Raw genomic sequence first — 9,730 nt, forward strand, 5'->3', positions numbered from 1 at the left:
AGAAAGGACTGGTCGAAGAAGCTAGATGATGCTCTTTGGGCATACAGGACGGCATTCAAAACACTAATTGGGATGTCCCCATATCAACTGGTGTATGGAAAGGCCTGTCATTTACCATTGGAGCTGGAATAGAAAGCCCTCTGGGCTCTCAAGCTACTAAATTTTGATAGCATTGCTGCTAGTGAAAAAAGAGTCTTGTAGCTGCAGGAACTGGAGGAGTTTAGGTCTCAAGCCTTTGAAAATGCCAAGATCTATAAGGAAAAGGCGAAGAGAAGGCACGACCTCAATCTGACACCCAGAAGCTTGGAAAAAGGACAGCAAGTGCTCCTCTACAACTCCAAATTGAGACTTTTCCCTGGGAAACTCAAATCAAGGTGGTCAGGACCCTTTCTTGTCAGAAAGGTCTCACCTTATGGACACATAGAAATCATGGAGGAAAGCTCAAAGAGGACTTTCACTGTGAATGGACAATGGCTCAAATACTACATGGGTAACATGGGGGAGAGCCCCAAAATGAAGTATCATCTCAACTAATGGAGAAATCGTCGAGCTAGTGACGCAAAAAGAGCACTTCGTTGGGAGGCAACCCAACCTAAGGTAGTTTTCTTTTCATGATTGTTTCAATAAAGGTTACATGTAGTTTTTCCTGTATTGTGAGGAGCTAAGTTTGCTGTTGCACACCAAAACAATCCAAGGGTGAATGTGTAATTCTAAGTTTGGTGTTCCACCAAAGATTTCTTTTAGAATCACACTACACCCCTTCAATGACAAGTTACTAGCTCCAACCAATCAGGGAAACTACTTAACAATAGTTTAGTTTCTAGTTCATAGTCGTTTTCTTAATAAAAGCACATGAGATTCTCTGCATGTATTTGATCTGTTGCATTAGGCAAGGAACTAAGTTTGGTGTTCACATACCAAATTAAGTTCAGAAATTCACGAGCATACATGCATGCTAACTATTTCTCAAGTGGTTTGGGAACAAGCAACTTCCAATAACTTTACAGGAATTCAATCAATCTTATGAAAAAAATGGTGCACCATCATCCAAGGAGAGCTAGAAGTCACCACCAAGAGGTTGTGTTGTTACTTAATTCCATCTGCTTTGGAATGTTCAAATTGGAAGTCTGAATGTGCCCCTATTAATAGTTATTCTCTAGTTTAAGTCACTAGAATTTAGTGTTTGTTCTCTTTGCTTAAGTCCATGTGTGCTAGTCTAAGTTTCCTGTTGTTATTTCTCATCCTGCTTAAATGTATGGTTGTCCTTTAAGCTAAATAAAAGAAAATGTTATGAAAAACCGGAGTAGGGTTCATCTTGTAAAGTAAGTTCTCAATGTTTGTGGAGTGGTAATTGGTTAGCTAAGTTGGTTCACTGGTGCACAAATTGTGAATCACACTTTTCACAACTCGTACCCCTAACCAGCAAGTGCACTGGGTCGTCCAAGTAATACCTTACGTGAGTAAGGGTCAATCCCACGGAGATTGTTGGTTTGAAGCAAGCTATGGTTATCTTGCAACTCTTAGTCAGGATATTAATTTGTGGTTATCAGTTGACTTGCAAATGAACAAGAGAGCATGAATTACAGATTACTTGTTATGCAGTAATGGAGAATATGTTGGGGTTTTAGAGATGCTTTGTCTTCTGAATTTCAGCTTTTCTCTTGTATTCCTCTTCCCTCATGCATGCAAAAGTGCAAAGTTCCTTCCATGGTAAGCTGTGTGTTGGTGGATCACCGTTGTCAATGGCTACCATCCGTCCTCTCAGTGAAAAGGGTCAACGTGCGCTGTCATTACACGGCTAATCATCTGTCGGTTCCCACTCATGCTGGAATAGGATCCATTGATCCTTTTGCGTCTGTCACTACGCCCAACACTCGCGAGTTTGAAGCTTGTCACAGCCATCCAATCCCAGAATCCTACTCGGAATACCACAGACAAGGTTTAGACTTTCCGGATTCTCATGAATGCCGCCATCAATCTAGCTTATACCACAGAGATTCTGATTAAGGAATCTAAGAGATACTCATTCAATCTGATGCAGAGCGAAGGTGGTTGTTAGACACACGTTCATAGATTGAGGAAGGTGATGAGTGTCACGGATCATCACCTTCTCTATAATTAAGCACGAATGAATATCTTAGACAGGAACACACATGTTTGAATGGAAAACAGAAATAGTTGTATTAATTCATCGAAACACAGCAGACCTCCTCACCCCCCAACAATGGAGTATGGAGACTCATGCCATCAGAGATTACAAAGTTCAGATCTAAAAATGTCATTAGATGAAAAATAAATCTCTAAAAGTTGTTTAAATACTCAACTAGTAACCTAGGTTTACAGAAAATGAGTAAACTATGATAGATAGTGCAGAAATCCACTTCTGGGGCCCACTTGGTGTGTGCTGAGGCTGAGACTTAAGCTTCTCACATGCCTGGGCTATTTTGGGCGTTCAACCCTAGGTTGTAACCTGTTTCTGGCGTTGAACTCCAACTTGTAACTTGTTTCTGGCGCTGGACGCCAGACTGCAACATGAAACTGGCGTTGAACGCCAGTTTACGTCATATATCCTTGTGCAAAGTATAGACTATTATATATTGCTGAAAAGCCCTAGATGTCTACTTTCCAACGCAATTGGAAGCGCGCCAATTGGACTCTTGTAGCTCCAGAAAATCCATTCCAAGTGCTGAGAGGTCAGAATCCAACAGCATCAGCAGTCCTTTTTCAGCCTGAATCAGATTTTTGCTCAGCTCCCTCAATTTCAGCCAGAAAAAACTTGAAATTACAGAAAAACACAAAAAATCATAGTAAAGTCTAGAAATATGAATTTTGCCTAAAAACTAATGAAAATATACTAAAAACTAACCAAATCATACTAAAAACTATATGTAATTAACCCCAAAAAGCGTATAAAATATCTGCTCATCACAACACCAAACTTAAACTGTTGCTTGTCCCCAAGCAACTAGACAAATAAAATAGAATACAAATAAGTCACGAAGCAATAATATCTCAGAGTTCTTGAGTGAAGCTCCGATTCTAATTAGATGAGCGGGACTAGTAGCTTTTTGCTTCCGAACAGTTTTGGCATCTCACTTTATCCATTGAAGCTCAGAATGATTGGTATCTATAGGAACTTAGAATTCAGATAATGTTATTGATTCTCCTAGTTTAGTATGTTGATTCTTGAACACAGCTACTTTATGAGTCTTGGCCGTGGCCCTAAGTACTTTGTTTTCCAGTATTACCACCGGATACATAAATGCCACAGACACATAATTGGGTGAACCTTTTCGGATTGTGACTCAGCTTTGCTAAAGTCCCCAATTAGAGGTGTCCAGGGTTCTTAAGCACACTCTTCTTTTTGCTTTAGACCTTGACTTTAACCACTCAGTCTCAAGTTTTTACTTGACACCTTCACGCCACAAGCACATGGTTAGGGACAACTTGGTTTAGCCGCTTAGACCAGGATTTCCCTTAGGCCCTCTTATCCACTGATGCTCAAAGCCTTGGATCCTTTATTACCCTTGCCTTTTGGTTTTAAGGGCTATTGGCTTTTTCTACTTGCTTTTTTTTTTTTGCAAGCTTTGTATTCACTGCTTTTTCTTGCTTCAAGAATCATTTTTATGATTTTTCAGATTATCAATAACATGTCTCATGTTCATCATTCTTTCAAGAGCCAACATATTTAACATTCAAGAACATCAAATTCCAAAGACATATGCTCTATTCAGGCATTCATTCAGAAGGCAGAAAGCATTGCCACCACATGTAAATAATTAGAATTTCTTTTATTAAGAATTCAAAAAAATATTGCCTCTTTATTCTAAAGAAAATTTTCTATTTTATTCATGTTTAATGATGATGAGAGAAATAAATTATAGCTTAATTGGAGATAAAATCACTACTAATTACTATTATAACTTCTAAGATAAAACTCAAATAAGAACAATTATCACAGAGTTAAGGCTAAGATTAGAACTCAACAACCTTGAGTTTGGGATGTGGATGTTCCTCTAGTCTGTGAGGTGCTTGGTCCTTCAAGAGATAACTTCTGACGCTTCAGTTCCTTTAAGTCACGCCCTTGCTCTTCTTGTTCCCTGAGTAGTTTGCAGAGCATATTGTTTTGATTTTGCTGTTCTTCCTTTATTTGGTCCATAGATTCTTGCAACTTGGTAACAGATGCTTCAAGCTGTTCCTAATATTCAAATTGAGGGACTTCCGGGAGAAATTCTTGTGCCCTCCTCTTGATGGGGTCATCCTGTACTTGTTGTTTTTCCATTGTGGTTTTAGTGATTGGTTGCTCCACTGAGATGTACTCCGTTATTCCCATCCTTACTCCAGCATCTTTGCAGAGCATAGAGATTAGGCTTGGATAAGCCAACCTAGCATCTTTGGAGTTCTTGTTTGCAAGTATGTAAAATTCAGATGGAATCAGTTGATGAACTTCCACTTCTTTTTCCAATATAATGCAATGGATCATCACTGCTCTTTTAACGGTGACTTCAGAACGGTTGCTAGTGGGCAATATAGAATGCCCAATGAAGTCTAGCCATCCTCTGGCGACTGGTTTGAGATCTTCTCTCTTGAGTTGATTTAGGACACCCTTGCTGCTAGTGGTCCACCTGGCTCCAGGGATGCATATATCCTCTAGAATCTTATCCAGGCCCTTGTTTTTTCTCATCATTCTCCTATTGAAGGAGTCTGGCTCATCTTTCAGCTGAGGTAGCTTAAAGATTTCCTTGATTTTGTCAGGATGGATGTGAGCAATCTTTCCTCTGACCATAGTCCGATAGTCATAGAGGGCAGTTCCAGATATTCTCTGCCTATCTGTTTGCCACAGATTAGCGTAGAACTCCTGAACCATATTCCTTTCCACTTTTGTTTCAGGATTAGCTAGGACTTCCCAGTTCCTATTTCGAACCTGCTCTTCGATCTTCGGATATTCATCTTCCTTTAGATCGAACTTGACTTCTGGGATCACTGATCTTAGACCCATTATTTTGTAGTAATGGTCTGAATGTGCTTTGGTTAAGAACTTCCCTTGATTCCAAAGGGGTTTTGGAATACTCTCTTTCTTTCCTCTTGGAGTGGGTTATTTTCCTTTAGGAGCCATGATCTTAGTGGGTATAATTTAGTGATCACGGATAAACACACCAAACTTAGAGGTTTGCTTGTCCTCAAGGAAAAGAAAATAAAGGAGAGGGATAGAAGGAGAGCTAGTGTCGAATGGTGGATGAGAGGAGGGAGGCCAAATGTGGATTTAAAAGGGAGGGGATGGGTTTTCGAAAATTTTAAAAAGATAAGATAGAAGATATGATTTATAAAAAATAAGTATGATATGAAAAGATGTGATTTAAAATTGAAAAGATATGAAAGATATTTGAAAAAGATATTGATGAGTTGAAAAGATTTTAGAAGGAAAAGAGATAGATTTGTTTTGGAAAATTTGAAAAAGAGTTGGATTGGATTAAAAAAGAATTTGTGTTTATGGATTAAGATACATTTGATATTTTTAAAGTAGCGTTTTAGAAATTAGGGTTTTTAGAAATTAGGGTTTGTAACATGTTTATGCAAGAAATCATGAATTGAAACATGAAAATTAAAATTAAAATAAAAAATGTGAAATAAAAACGAATTTACCTCCTCCCCACCATCCTGGCGTTAAACGCCCAAATGCTGCATGTTTTGGGCGTTTAACGCCCAAATGCTGCTTCTCCTGGGCGTTCAACGCCCAGCTGTTGCTTCTTTCTGGCGTTGAACGCCATGAACTCTTTTGTCACTGGGCGTTTTTCTAAACGCCCAGGATGCTGTCAATCTGGCGTTAAATGCCCAGAAGGTGCTTCTTTCTGGTGTTCAACGCCCAGAAGATGCTTCTTTCTGGCGTTTAACGCCCAGATGGCTATCCTTACTGGCGTTCAACGCCCAGTGGATGCTTCTTTTGGGCGTTAAATGCCCAAAACAGCCTTTTACTGGCGTTTTCTTCCCAGTGAGCTCCTTTTTCCTGTTTTGTGCTCTGAATCCTTTTGTAGCCCTGTGAACTTATGCAATTGATTCTTTACCTTGTTTATATTAATGCTCATGCAATTAAAATAAAAAAATAGAATCAAATAACAGAAAAAGTTAGCTAATGGCTGGGTTGCCTCCCAACAAGCGCTTCTTTATTGTCTTTAGCTGGACCTTGCTGAGCTTTTAATCTAGCCTCAGCCTTGAGCACTCTTGCTTAACATTGCCTTCAAGATAGTGCTTGATTCTCTGTCCATTAACAATGAACTTCTTATCAGAATCAATAACTTGAAGCTCCACATAACCGTATGGTGATACACTTGTAATCACATATGGTCCCCTCCACCGGGATTTCAGTTTCCCGGGGAATAGCCTGAGCCTAGAGTTAAATAACAGAACCTTTTGTCCTGGTTCAAAGATTCTAGATGACAGCTTTCTGTCATGCCATCTTTTTTATTTCTCTTTATAAAGCTTGGCATTTTCGAAAGCAGTGAATCTGAATTCCTCTAGCTCATTCAGCTGGAGCAATCTTTTTTCTCCAGCTAATTTGGCATCAAAGTTTAGGAATCTGGTTGCCCAGTAGGCCTTATGTTCCAGTTCCATGGGCAGGTGACAAGCCTTACCATACACAAGTTGGTATGGAGAGGTCCCTATAGGAGTCTTGAATGCTGTTCTGTAAGCCCACAGAGCATCATCCAAGCTTCGTGCCCAATCCTTTCTACGGGTACTTACAGTCCGTTCAAGGATTCTTTTTAGTTCTCTGTTAGAAACTTTAGCTTTCCCATTTGTCTGTGGATGATATGGAGTCGCCACCTTGTGGCGAATCCCATACCGAACCATGGCAGAGTAAAGCTGTTTGTTGCAGAAGTGAGTGCCCCCATCACTGATTAGTACCCTAGGGACACCAAACCTATTGAAGATATGTTTCTGGAGGAACTTCAGCATTGTTTTAGTATCATTGGTGGGTGTGGTAATGGCCTCTACCCATTTTGATACATAGTCAACTGCCACCAGAATATAAGTGTTTGAGTATGATGGTGGGAAAGGCCCCATGAAACCAATACCCTATACATCAAACAGCTCAATCTCCAAGATTCCTTGTTGAGGCATGGCGTAACCATGAGGCAAATTACCAGCTCTCTGGCAACTGTCACAGTTACGTACAAACTCTCGGGAATCTCTGTAAAGTGTAGGCCAGTAGAAACCACATTGGAGGACCTTGGTGGCTGTTCGCTCACCTCCGAAATGACCTCCATATTGTGACCCATGGCAATGCCATAAGATCCTTTGTGCTTCTTCTTTAGGTACACACCTACGGATTATCCCTTGTTTGAAATTTTATGTCCAAGGACAATCCCTTCAGTCACCATAAAGTGACACTTTTCCCAGTTTAAAACTAGGTTGGTCTCTTGGCATCTTTTCAAAACCAATGTCAGGTGATCAAGACAGGTGATGCACAGAAAACTTGTCTCTCAACAAATCTTCCTTCGGCAAGTATACCGAAGTTGTCGTCAAGTAAAAACTCACAATAGAGTGAGGTCAAATCCCACAGGGATTGATTGATCAAGCAACTTTAATTAGAAGAATGTTCTAGTTGAGCGAATCCAGAAATTGGGTTGAGAGTTGCAGAAAATAAAATGGCGGGAATGTAAATAACAGAAAAGTAAATGCTAGAATTAAAGGACTGGAAGTAAATGACGGAAAATAAATTGCAGAATTATAAATGGGAATGGGGGATTTGCTCATAAAAGTAAATCGTAGAAATTAAAGAGAATGGGTAAGATCAGAAATGGGGAGTTCATTGGGCTTAGGAGATGTTGCAATTCTCCGGATCAAGTTCATTTTCATCTCTTCCTCAATCAATGCACTCATTGATCTCCTTGGCAATCTTAAGTGATTGAATTGCAATTCCTTGCAATTCAATCTCTCAAATCTTGATCAATAGCCAATTCCTTGGTCAATTGCTCATGAGAAGAGATGAAGTATAGTCACTGATTATACCACATGCATTTCCCAAACCAAGTATTAAGAGGGTTACACTCACATACCCATCCAAACCCAATTTGGTCCAGCATGAGAAAGTATTTCTAGCTTGATCTCTTCATTCCTCTTCCAAGGTTCAAAAGAGATCCAAGTTTGAATAGCTTCTCTTCCAAGATAACTACTCAATTGGATGAAGATCGAAAGCTTTCAAGTAAAATCAAGAGGAAAGATAGAAGAAGAACAATGAAAATTAGTATTGATCCATCAAATTACAACAGAGCTCCCTAACACAATGAAAGGGGTTTGGTTGTTCATAGCTCTTGAAAATGAAAACAAAGATCGAGAATACATCATAAAACTAGTAATTGCAAAGAAAGTAAATATAGAGAGTAGTTCTTCAGCCTCCAGAACTCCTTTACAATTCAAAGCTACTCCTATATATACTACTCTTCTCAGCTTCTAATTCACTCTTCAAGTCTTGGGCCTTTGGATCTTGAGTTTGAAGCAGTTCCTTTCTTTATTTGGGCTTGGCTTTACTTGCAGAGAGAAAGTGCGGAGTGGGCAGAGACTTAAGCTCAGGGCGTAAGGAGTGTTAATCTTTTAGTGAAAGTCCAAATTCGGGAACGTTAGTGACACTTAACATTGTCACTAACATTCCAATGCACCCCTTTTGCCTAACGTTAAAACCCACGTTAACTAGGTTAACGTGGCTTTTAACGTTGCCTTGTCAACCATCGAGAACGTTAGTGACACTCAATATTGTCACTAACGTTCCAGTGTGCCCCTTCTTGCTTCACGTTAAAGCTCACGTTAACTAGGTTAACGTGGCTTCTAACGTGGCCACTTATGAGTAATTGCCAACGGTAGTGACAATGTTGAGTGTCACTAACGTTGGCTCATCCTTCATTTCTCATCGTTAGCTTCCACGTTAACCAAGTTAACGTGACTCTTGGAGGTTGTGTGGTTGCTTCAACGTTAGTGCCAATGTTGAGTGTCACTAACGTTGGCTCATCCTTCATTTCTCATCGTTAGCTTCCACGTTAACCAAGTTAACGTGACTCTTGGAGGTTGTGTGGTTGCTTCAACGTTAGTGCCAATGTTGAGTGTCACTAACGTTGGCTCATCCTTCATTTCTCATCGTTAGCTTCCACGTTAACCAAGTTAACGTGACTCTTGGAGGTTGTGTGGTTGCTTCAACGTTAGTGCCAATGTTGAGTGTCACTAACGTTGGCTCAACTTCTTTTCTCCACGTTAGAGTTCACGTTAACTTGGTTAACGTGACTCTCTAACGTGGGCATTGATGGCTTTTTTGAGAGTGTTATTGGCAATCACTTTTCTCATTAATCTTTGCAAGTTACCTCCCCTTTTCTTGCTTCTTTTTGGTCCTGAAATCAAGCAACAAAGTGCATCAAAGCTCTAGTGCAAGTCATGAGTAATGCAACATAATATTTGTCACTAAACTTATGCAAAATCCTCATGAAATCATGTAAAATGCACAATGTATGCTTGAGTCAAGGCATAAGTGAATATTTACCCAAAACTAGTTTATTTTCTAAAGAAATGCATGAAACTAACCTAAAAACAGTAAAGAAAATGTCAGTGAAACTGGCCAAGATGCCCTGGCATCAACAGGAGCTGAATGAGTCTCCATATACTGAGAAGTCATCCATGAAGACTTCCAGAAATTTTTCCACCATATCAGAGAAAATAGAGAGCATGCATCTCTGAAAGGTTGCAGGCG

This window comes from Arachis ipaensis, chromosome B04, assembly GCF_000816755.2.
Source record: "Arachis ipaensis cultivar K30076 chromosome B04, Araip1.1, whole genome shotgun sequence".
Classification (NCBI taxonomy): Eukaryota; Viridiplantae; Streptophyta; class Magnoliopsida; order Fabales; family Fabaceae; genus Arachis; species Arachis ipaensis.